We start from the raw sequence: 12,723 nt of genomic DNA on the forward strand, positions 1-12,723 counted from the left end.
TGAATCTGGCTCATTATTCTATTTTTGCTAATATCTCTGGTTGTAGTTTGCACTACAAATCCCAGAATTCCGTGTTAGCAGTCGGTAGCTAGTAACAACCCTGAAGGCTTACTAGTCAATCATCTGTAGTGTCGGAAAATATATATACAAAAAGTTGTAAATGTTTAGCTAGTTGACTGAAACTAAACATAAATTACAGTAACAACGACTCTGCAAAATTGCTAGCTCTGTAGGGCGACAAACTATGGAGATTAATCGACCTTCAATCAAGGTAAATATCGTGCTAGCTAAGTAGTTAGCTTGCATAGCTGTTTGATTTTTGCTTGCTTAACGTTAGTTTGGGACACAACATCGCGAGTCTGTGTAGCAGGGTTTATGTTAAGAAAATGTGGAGCAGGACATTTGACCGGCAACATTTTCATTTACCGGACCCATATGCATCAGGTTCATAACCTGATTAGGGCGTCCACATCGGCCCACAGTTCTCAGAATGACAGAAATCACATTTGGGATATCATGGTAATTCATTAACAGAACATGCATGTCCAGAATTTAACGATGTGCTGTCCTTCTTACCAAATTCTGATGTGCACTTTGAACATGTTAGAATAACTGTTGACATTTACTTTTCCTCAGCCAACAAAATGAGTAAGTTAATGAACAGCAAAATCACTATCCTATGTGAATATACTATAGTAGAAAAGTTTAGGCTACCTATTCTATTGGTCAGCTTGTCGAGAAAGATCGTCTATTCCAGAGTCTGGACATTTGTGGGAAGATAGATTCCAAATTCATACAAACAGTAGGCCTAGGCTACATAAAACAAAGACGTTAAAAAGCAATGAGTCTGATGCAACAGATCAGAACATTTAGCTTAACGTTGATAAACTATTATTTCATAAGATCATGCGCAGTAATGCACACAAGGCAGTAAGTAGACTACGCGGCAATGTTCGTTCCATAATGCAATTGGCGGGAAAACACCATTGTCGAGAGGGCACTGCACATTCAAGCGGTTTCATGTGACAGATGAAAATATCCGTTAGAAATGTAGAAAGAGGAGATCTAATAGGCTAATCTGAAGCAAGGTAAGACATGCCTCATATGTATTAAAACGTTCTGGTTTTAAACAGTTAAGTATGTTTTCGAAATACATGTTTTGAAAAAATGAGCCTCCAGCTCGTTGGAAAGTGATGTTTGACGCGTTGATGAAGCCTGCCTGGGGAAAATGTTTTTGAACGGTCATCCAACTGGGGCCTGTAGAGCACTGACGTCATGAAATGACCTCATATTTTCCCAGTTGTCTTGAAAGCACAGCAAGATGCTGCAGCAGTAGCTCTTGTAGAGTCTGACATATTTTCCTCTCAATGGCTCTGTATGTGTGTGATAAAAAAGATACATAAGGAATATAGTGTACACATGCACCGATTTAATTCCACAAAATTATGCAAATTAAGCATGATCAGTCAAATGTATGTACGTAGTCTGGTGAATCCATCAATGAATAGGCTAAAAAGCGAATAGGCAAATTTTGAAATGTGATTTTTTCTTCTGTACAATTGTACTTTTATTTATTGGCTTTTTTTTTCTTTTTTTTTATCAGACGAAAGCCTGTTATTACTGGTTAAAGGAAGCGCTCTGTGTAGGTACAGACTCCCAATGTGTCCTAAACCTAGATTTTAAAACACATTTAGTTCTGTAGCTAACTAATAATGAATGACACAAATGACATTTCCTAATCTTTTGTGTAGTAATCTTTTGTGTAGGTGACCCAGATTATATTCATCATAACCATTTTGTTAGTCAGGGTGCAGTTTGGAACCACCATATCAGGTAAGCTGATCAAATTGTGTCAAAGAAAGTAGCTAGTTTTAAATGGGTACTCTACTCCAAAATAAAAGTTTGTCAGATGTCCTCAGCCCTCAAAATAAGGGGAGGGGATAAGTCCATGTCTTACCAGGCATGGTGTGTGCTTAGTATTTATTTGGACAGTGAGGCCAAAATGTTTAATTTTGCTCTATAGTATACTCTGGCATTTTGGATTCGGGATCATATGAGGAGACAGTAAATAATGTCACCTTTTTAATTTTTTTCATACATATGTTTACCCTTTAGAAAGAAAGCACTTTATGTATTTGGTCCCCTAGGGATGTGCTCCGATACAATACAGCATTGAAAGGTTTATTTGAAATACTTTGGTTTGATTAGAGAAAGAATTGATGCGACATGTTGCACAACATTTGTTGCATAAACACATACATTTTCCATGAGCTGGGCCTCTGAGCTGGATCTGTCTGAGCTGACTTCTGTGTGTAAATGATGTATCTCTATGGTGTATGTACTATGTAGGCACCTGTGCAGAGCCATAAGGGAGACTAGGCATCTACCACCCCACTACTACTATCAAATTGGGGGGGGGGGGGGGCAATGTAGCCTATGTTTTTTTTGTCCCCCCCACTTTGGTTCTGAAATCACCATCACCAACTAATTAACTTGTAATTTTTGCAATTTAAGTGTTTGCGCTAGTAATGTATCAATATTAATAATTTACAAATAAGCTATGACATAGCCAATCAATATAAAGCACAACTTTGGATTTCACCCCCATCTCAAAATGGAATGGTTTTGATCAATTGTAGGTTTTTACTGAGTAAACTTCTGCTTCGGGCCATGCAGTGTGCCTCGCAAAATTGATTGCTGTCCTCGTTATGAAATTATCAACTTTACCCTGTACATCTAAAAATCACTAAATACATTCAGTGGCCAGTTTATTAGGTGCACCACCCCGTTCACAAAAATGATTAGCTCCTACAGACAGTAAATTGTGTGGCTTGTTATATAAAGCAGTCAGACAGGCATGGAGGCAATCAGTTACTGTTCGATTGAACGTTAGAATGGACAAAACAAGTGACCTACACTACTTTGAGTGTTGTAAGATCTTCGGTTCCAGGTGTGCCGGTTCCAGTGGGCTTTTCACGCACGACAGTATCTAGGGCTTAACGAGAATGGTGCAACAAACAAAAACATCCAGTCAGCGGCAGTCCTGTGGGCGAAAACAGCTCGTTGAAGAGAGGTCAAAGGAGAATGGCAAGAATCGTGCAAGCTAACAGGCGGGCCACAAACCGGCAAATAATGGCAAAGTATAACAGTGGTGTGCAGACAACATCCCGGAACACACAATTCGTCTGTCCTTGTCACGGATGGGGTATTGTAGCAGACTACCACACCGGGTTCTACTCCTATCTACTAAAAACCAGAAGAAGCTGCTCCAGTGGGCACACAATCACCAACACTGGACAATTGTGGAGTGGAAAAATATTGACTGGTTTGACGAATCCCGGTTCCTGAACTATTTGACTTGAATGTAAATCGCTACGTCTGGAGAAAACGAGACACAGCTCATCACCTGTCTAACATCATCCCTACCGTGAAGCATGGTGGTGGCATCATCCTGCTATGGGGATTAGGGTTTCACATTTTGGGGAATATTCAGAGTTGAAAACTTTCTGTGGGATTATATGGGAATTAATGCAAATATATGCAAATTAATATTAATACCATTTAATGTTTTTTGCATTGGATATATTTACCATATCATATGGAGACAAACATTAATATTTTACCTTATTTTAAGTAGACATAATTGCAAATTATTAAATCCTTCCAATAGAAAAAAAAACAATTTAGTTACGAATTAAACTTTAATTAAATGAGTTGACTCTTCGCATGGGATGATTTCACTGAACAACAAAAGAAAGGGAATATTGAATAATCCCAATGATCCATCGCATCTCCCAAAAACGTTTTCAACATCTGTAAAAGGATAGTCTAGAAATTAAATCTTTGGTTGTCTTCCTCTCAGCCTTCCATGTCTTCTCCCTGGACCTCCTCAATGTCCACCTCTTGAACATCAGACTCTGAGGCCTCATCTTCACTGTCACTTTCCAACCTTGTTGAGGATGGCTCGTTGTGTCAGGCTCAAAAAGCCTCAAATTTGCCCGGATGGCCACCAATTTTTCAACCCTTGTATTGGTCAGCCTGTTGCGTGCTTTGGTGTGTGTGTTCCCAAACAAGAACCAGTTGCGCTCTGAGGCGGCTGATGTTGGTGGGATTTGGAGGATGATGGAGGCAACAGGGGAAGAGACTCAGATCCACAAAGTCCCTTCCTCCAGGTGGCTGATGAGATATGTTGGCACGACTGCCATATTGCATCTTCATCCCATAGCCCTTGCTTGAAAGTGTACTTTGCCAGACTGCCAAGAACCTTGCCCTCATCCAGGCCAAGGTGGCGAGACACAGCAGTGATGACACCATAGGCCTTGTTGATCTCTGCACCAGACAGGATGCTCTTGCCAGCATACTTGGGGTTCAACATGTACGCTGCGGCGTGTATGGGCTTCAGACAGAAGTCTTCACGCTTTTTGATGTATTTCAGAACTGCAGTTTCCTCTGCTTGGAGCAACAGTGAAGTGGGCAGGGCAGTACGGATTTCTTCTCTTACATCTGCAAGCAGAGTCTGAACATCAGACAGGATGGCATTGTCACCCTCAATCCGCTATAGGTTTCAGGAGTTTCAGGCTGCTTACCACTCTCTCCCTAAATACATCATCCAGGAGGATCCTCTTGATGGGGCTGTCCATATCGGCAGACTGTGATATGGCCATTTCTTGGAGAGATTCCTTCCCCTCCAGGAGACTGTCAAACATGATGACAACACCACCTCAACGGGTGTTGCTGGGCAGCTTCAATATGGTGCTCTTATTCTTCTCACTTTGCTTGGCGAGGTAGATTGCTGCTATAATTGATGACCCTTCACATACCTAACCATTTCATTGGCTCTCTTGTAGAGTGTATCCATTGTTTTCAGTGCCATGATGTCCTTGAGGAGCAGATTCAATGCATGAGCAGCACAGCCAATGGGTGTGAAGTGAGGGTAGGACTTCTCCATTTTAGACCAAGCAGCCTTCATGTTCGCAGCATTGTCTGTCACCAGTGCAAATACCTTCTGTGGTCCAAGGTCATTGATGACTGCCTTCAGCTCATCTGCAATGTCTGTTGTCCCTTGTGTCTGTGTTCTTGTAGAAACCTGGTTGAGGGGTGGAGATTATGTCATTAATTATTACTTGCCCACAAACATTCAACCACCCATCAGAGATGATTGCAATACAGTCTGCTTTCTCTATGATTTGCTTGACCTTCACTTGAACTCTGTTGAACTCTGTATCCAGCAAATGAGTAGATACAGCATGTCTGGCTGGAGGGGTGTATGCTGGGCAAAGAACATTCAGAAATCTCTTTCAATACACATTGCCAGTGAGCATCAGAGGTGAACCAGTTGCATACACAGCTCAGCTACGTTCCTCCATTGAGTCAAAAAAACGTCTGATTCCAGGAGGACCATGAGCTGTTACTATTGATAAGGTGTCTGATTAATCATTAAATGGCGAATCGAAGTAGAGGGACTTTTGTCAGAGGTTGCTTGTTTTGAGCGCTGGGGTAACTTTATGCACTTGGCCAGATGATTCTGCATCTTTGTTACATTCTTTGTGTCATGACGTTGGGTTGGGGGTAGGTTTACGACAGTCATAAATACCTCTTTCCCCCTTTTTCTCTCTCCCCACTATAACTGATGTGACATAAGGAAACCCATGGGTTAACATAGAGATTCTGGGTAACATCAGAAGTTGGGGGAAATGAACTATATTCTGGTAATCCAACCAACTGTACATATGCGGTGGTACTTAAGGTATATTATGTCAGTTCGGTTGCCCTCTGACACATTCTCATCAATGATAGAATGACATAAACGCTACTGTGAAAAGTCTAAACGTCAGAGGTATCGGATTCACATGGAATTGTTGTTTAATTCAAATGTTTGAATATGACATTGTTTGTGAAGAGGTGAAATGTAATTTTACCTTCCAAATGAGAGATCTGTGTTTTCATAAATTTGGCTTCTGCTCAACCAGGGGCCCGCCCCTGTGAAGAGACCTGGGTAATAGACTTTTCAGACACACCCCTCTACCTCCACTATATAAAGCCAGTGACAAAAATGTAACTTCCTGTTCCGGGTACATTTTGGATGACGATCCGATGTCAAGATGGTTCAGACAATAACTACAGAACTAGGCCAACATCAGCATGGACTTTGATTGTGAATGGTATGAACTTTGAACTCGTGTTCACTACAGAAGTGATATCTCCTAGCCGTTGAGTTGGCAACAGCTGCTACAAACGCAGGTTAGGAAGGACAGTCCGAGTATCCCGTCTACTACCCACAACGTTACTACAACGTCTCCCGTGACCAACAGAGACATTCTCCAAAGGACAGAGGACTCGGGTTGTCGATACGGCCTTCCATCTACCACCAACCTACTGAAGCGCAGCTCAGAGTAAATATGTATTGCATTTTCCTTGTCAAATGGGCGGTAATTTAGAATGCATAAGATACGATATTTACGAGAGCACAGCTTTTGCCCTGTTCCGAATCTCCCGCTCTTTCACTAAAATCCCGCCCCTTCCCTTTGTGTAACAAGCTGTCATATCTATTCCGCCCGCTAGGGACGTTTTCTGTATGACGTAATTTGTGATCAAGTTATGATTTAATTGTATATGTGTGATTCTGTGTGATTAGTTAGGTATTTAGTAAATAAATAATTAAACCCAATTTTGTATTGCTGATTCAACTTGTTAGCCAGGATTCTTGCAGACAATCAAGGACTTACAACTTTCAGATGAGACTGAATATAATGACGATTAATGTGACGGCTATTTAGTAAAATATTACAAAATCTTTAAGAGTTTATTCGAAAGATAACAGCTCTATAAATATTCTTTCGTGGTGTCCCTCTCTAGTTAATTAATATTTACATGATTAGTTCAATCAGGTGATAATAATTACGGAGAAATTATTTTATAGAATAGCATGTCATAGCGATCAATCTGGCATAGTCAAAGACACGACATTTGTTACATTCAAATCAAGCAGGCAGTCCTTTTGAACTTCTAGCTGTAAGTTCTTCACATATGATTTGGCACAGTATTTGCAAATGTACACAGCTTTTCCTTCTACATTAGCTCCAGTGAAATGTCTTCACACATCAGTATGAAGGAAAAGCAGCCAACAAGTGCTCAGCATATGTGGGAACTCCTTCAAGGCTGTTAGAAAAGCATTCAAGGTGAAGCTGGTTGAGAGAATGCCAAGAGTGTGCAAAGCTGTAATCAAGTCAAAGTGTGGCTATTTAAAGAATCTCAAATATAAAATATACAGTGGGGAGAACAAGTATTTGATACACTGCCGATTTTGCAGGTTTTCCACTTTGATTGAGTGATTGAGTGTGTGGACAGGTGTCTTTTATACAGGTAACGAGTTCAAACAGGTGCAGTTAATACAGGTAATGAGGGGAGAACAGGAGGGCTTCTTAAAGAAAAACTTAACAGGTCTGTGAGAGCCGGAATTCTTTCTGGTTGGTAGGTGATCAAATACTTATGTCATGCAATAAAAAGCAAATTAATTACTTAAAAATCATACAATGTGATTTTCTGGATTTTTGTTTTAGATTCCGTCTCTCACAGTTGAAGTGTACCTATGATAAAAAATTACAGACCTCTACATGCTTTGTAAGTAGGAAAACCTGCAAAATCGGCGGTGTGTCAAATATTTGTTCTCCCCACTGTATATTGATTTGTTTAACACTCTTTTGGTTACTACATGATTCCATATGTGTTATTTCATAGTTTTGAAGTCTTCACTATTATTGACAATGTAAAAAATTAAGAAAAACCCTTGAATGAGTAGGTGTTCTAAAACTTTTGACCGGTAGTGTAAGTCAATTGGTGTGTGTGCGTGTATGGGTGGGTATGTGTCTGTGCATATTAAGGGGAGAGGGAGGGAGGATGAATATGTGTAGGAGGGCGGGAGAGAATGGGTGTGCGGGGGCATGGAATGTGGAATGGGCATGGAATGTGGAATGGAATGTGAATGAAAGAGAATGGATGAGTAAGAGGATGTGTAGAGGGGTGTGGGTGTGTTTGAGAAAAGGGGACAGGGGAGAAGATGGAGGTTGGGATAAACTTGGCCTGGCTGGGTAAGGGAAGGAGGGTAGGTGGTGATAAGCTTGGCTTGGGGGGTTAAGGATGGGAGGGGGAACACACTTGGCTTGGGGGGGTAAGGGGGAGTAAGGATGGGAGGTGGGGATAAGCTTGACTTGGGTAGGGTTAAATGGGGGAGAGCAGGGAGGGGGTGGTGCAGAGAGATGGATTTGATTTGGGATGGATTTTTTTCTTCATTTTTTTATGACTTGTAAATCCATTGTAAAATGAATAAGAGATCCTGACAGATAGGAAAGGAAGTCAAAGTTTTATTATTCCTTGTTTGTCATTACAACTGCGATTTAATGGTGGTTATTGGTGATAATGGAGAGGGACTATATCCAGGGGATTGGGATGGGGTGATTGGGAGGGCATCAGACACTTCTCTGAGGTGTGCTTGGGTCCTCCACTCATCCCATTTCAGTCTCTTAGAGGACCCACTCACCCCAAGTAGACCCTCACCTGCCAATATACTTACATTTACCTTGTAAGGTAATACAAACCAACCACTGTACTTATGTGGTAGTCCTTCTTAAAATGTACAGTGTGTACAATGTACGTACAGTGCATTCGGAAAGTATTCAAAACCCTTGACTTTTTCAACATTTTGTTACGTTACAGCCTTGTTCTAAAATTGATTAAATGTTTTTTCCCCCTCGTTAATCTACACACAATACCCCATAATAACAAAGCAAAAACAGGTATCGCATATAAAAAAAACTCAAGTATCACAGTTACATAAGTATTCAGCCTGACAGAGCTTGAGAGGCTCTGCAGAGACGAAACTCCCCAAATACAGGTGTGCCAAGCTTGTAGCATCATACCCAAGAAGACTCAAGGCTGTAATCGCTGCCAATGGTGCTTCAACAAAGTACTGAGTAAAGGGTCTGAATACTTATGGAAATGTTATATTAGAATTTTTTATTTGCGATACCTGTTTTTGCGTTTGTCATTGTGGGGTATTGTGTGTAGATTGATGGGGGGGGGAACTATTTTATCCATTTTAGAATAAGGCTGTAACTTAACAACATGTGAAGTGGTCTGAATACTTTCCGAATGCACTGTAAAGATAACTTTATTCCATTACTTAACAATATGAAAGTAGATTTAATTAAATAGAATATTCTTCCCATAAATGTTACAGGTAGAATAAACCTCTTCAGAATGGCATGGCTCCCAACGTTTTTGTATTTATTTTCAAGTAATACCGATTTGTTCTTAACTAAGACAAAATAATTAATAATTGACTTTTTCTGCACAACATACAGTACTAGTCAAAAGTTTGGACACACCTACTCATTCCAGTGTTTTTCATTATTTTGACTATTTTCTACATTGTAGAAAACTATGAAATAACACACATGGAATCATGTAGTAACCAAAAAAGTGTAAAACAAATCAAATATATTTTATATTTGAGATTCTTCAAAGTAGCCAATGTCCTTTGCTCACTCTGACAGCTTCGCACACAATTAATACCTTCTGGGAATGTTATAAAGTCCTAAAAGTCTTGGGTGGAGTTGGAAAGATGGCTGTCAGAAGTATTACAATGTAAATGTACTTGTAATTTGTCTGTCTGTATATTTCAAGACATGGCATGTGAGGGTGCAGTGAGATACCCGATGGGTTGGACAGTACATTTCGTATCAATCATTTGCAGCTGACTTGCCTAGTTAAATAAAGGTTCAATAACAAACCTCTTAAAAAAACGTATCCTTAAAAACTGGAAATCGACCAATCCTCCGTTGTTCACGCAATGGAAAGGTCAAATGCTTTACTATCTAAAAATGTAAAGTGAGTGGGCGACGGAGAGAAACAAAATCGTGCAGTTTGACGCCATGTGGCAGAAAGTGATACGAGCGCTGGAGATAGGGGTGAGGGTTAGTGGGTATGGGCAGTGATGTAGTTGATGTTTGTATGATGTTGTCATTTGTGTGTGTTTGTTTTGTATTGTTGATAAAATATCAAATAAAATCATGTTTAAAAAAAAATATATATATAAAAAGACGAAGTAGGCTCTCACTGCTCAATGTATCTCTTCCATGTTTGGCCTTGGGAGGTGGTACCGTTTGGAGGTATTTCCGCGGGTTGGACTCAAAATCAACTTCATACCCTCGTCATCATTACGGAATGTTATTCACTCTCCGCAGGGCAGCAGAAAGAAAGAGGATGCTTCCTTTTTTCAGAGGTTTAGTATTTTCAACCTAACTTCTGTTTCCCCTGAAAAACAGATGTGGGGACTACGCTCAGGCGTCTTTTTACGCCTGCTACTTTAAGTGACGGATTATTGTGGATAATCATGAATGAATTAGGAATAATGATGAGTGAGAAAGAGGCATAAATATCTTACCCCCCTCACACAAAAATGCTAACCTCCCCTATTTTTGGTAATGGCGAGAGGTTAGCATGTCTTGGATAATCTTTCTGCACACAGAATCTGCCCACAGGACTTTATCATTCATCATTATTCATGATTCATTCATGGTTATCCGTAATCAAGATAGCATCCACATTAATGTAGAAGTATTCAGAAACATATTATTTTCTTATTTACAATAAAAGGCACAATAAATTGTTTACCATTCGTTTCTATTGGGCACAACATAATCTGAAAGACAACCAAAACAAACTGCAAATGCGTCCAACAAGTTTGTAGAGTAACAAGCTTGATGTAGTCATTTCTAAACGGTAAAAGATATGTATGAAAATAACCTCAAATAAAAGGGATTGTCGCCTCATGATTTAAAAACAGAAACTTAAATCCAAAATGCTGGAGTATAGAGACAAATGAAATGTTTTAGCTTCACTGTCCAAATAAATATGTAGTGGCGTGTACATATGTATCAATCCCAAATGAATGGAAAAGATAGGCACCATTTAATTTCACCAATTTTGATAATGCATAGGGTTGTTATTTGCATTGCATGTGAACAGATTACTGTTTTACTAGCTGGCAGACTTCTTTTGATTTATTCTTTACATGACGTTGATGCACTTAGACCCAGTTGACCGAGATGAACCAAATGACACAGATGACCCAGAGCAACAGAAACTATTTCAGTGTGTGTCAGGAAATATGGATAGCAAAAGGGTTCGACTGTACCTCGGCCTGGACAATCCGGTATGTAGCTCCAGCAGCTCTCAACAAACATCTGGCGCCCCCTTGTGTTGCCTGGAACAAATGCTGGGTCCCAGAATTATGATGAATCATTTTAGGGCCAATTTCTGTGACCCAGATAAAGCCTCATTCCAGATTTAAAAACCATGTTCAATGGAAAATGTACAAAGTAACTTTTCAGGGGAAAAACACGAACCGTTGTAATTTGTCCGTCCTTGTGATTGCCATTCTATCTCATTCATTCCAGGTGGTGGATTGCATGCTCCAGAAGAAACCAGGCGGCTCAGCTAGACAGTACCAGAACCAACTGAAGCTCTACACATCATCTGGTCTCCTGCCCACCATGGCCATCTATAACAGCACTAACTCAGCCACCTTCCCCTTTAAATTAATTATGGTGAGATGGGCTAAGATTGGGATTAGATACATACAACAAAATCAATGGTCTCAGTAATTACTTGAATTCAATGACTTTCTACTTCTATCTGTTTCTCTTATGTGTGCTTTCCCTCTGCTTGTTAGAATGCATCCACCTGGAGAGTGAACGTCCCCAGATACAACATTACTATCAACACAGGTGTCATTATTTCTTATTAATGAGCCGATCTATTAGTCTGGGTACCAGTCTTTTTAGCTAACATTCCACTCCGTGCCACTCCTGTCATTCGCCTAAGAGACTGACCTTTCGGGAATCTCAATGGTCAATACGCAGCTGGATTACCAGCGGAGTTGCTCATTGGTTGTTGGAAATAACATATATATAACCAGGTAGGCCAGTTGAGAACAAGTTCTCATTTACAACTGCAACCTGGCCAAGATAAAGCAAATCAGTGCGACAAAAACAACATAGAGTTACACATAGGTTAAACAAATGTTCAGTCAATAACACAATAGAAAAATCTATGTACAGCGTGTGCAAATGTAGTAAGATTAGGGAGATAAGGCAATAAATAGGCTATAGAGGCGAAATAATTACAATTTAGCATTGACACTGGAGTGATAGAAACTGGGGTGCAAAAGAGCAACAACAAAAAATAACAATATGGGTATGAGGTAGTTGGGTGTGCTATTTACAGATGGGCTGCTCTGACAGCTGATGCTTAGAAAGGGATATATAAGTCTCCAGCTTCAGTGATTTTTGCAATTCGTTCCAGTCATTGGCAGCAGAGAACTGTAAGGAAAGCCAGCCAAAGCAGGTGTTGGCTTTGGGGATGACCAGTGAAATTTACCTGCTGGAGCGTGTGCTACTGGTGGGTGTCGCTATGGTGACCAGTGCACTGAGATAAGGCGGGACTTTACCTAGCAAAGACTTATAGATGACCTAGAGTCAGTGGGTGTGGCGACGAATATGTAGCGAGGGCCAGACAACGAGAGCATACAGGTCGCAGTGGTGTGTAGTATATGGGGCTTTGGTGACAAAATTGATGGCACTGCATCCAATTTGCTTAGTAGAGTGTTGGATTCTATTTTGCAAATGACATCGCCAAAGTCAAGGATCTGTAGGATAGTCATTT

At 40.3% G+C, this 12,723-nt stretch overlaps 1 pseudogene; it reads left to right on the forward strand.

The window, feature by feature from the left end:
- The first annotated feature begins 906 nt into the window (after positions 1-906).
- LOC139553028 (cation channel sperm-associated auxiliary subunit beta-like) overlaps positions 907-12,723 on the forward strand; it is a 41,327-nt pseudogene continuing 29,510 nt past the window's right edge.

The sequence above is a fragment of the Salvelinus alpinus genome, chromosome 25 (genome assembly GCF_045679555.1).
Source record: "Salvelinus alpinus chromosome 25, SLU_Salpinus.1, whole genome shotgun sequence".
NCBI classification, from domain to species: domain Eukaryota; kingdom Metazoa; phylum Chordata; class Actinopteri; order Salmoniformes; family Salmonidae; genus Salvelinus; species Salvelinus alpinus.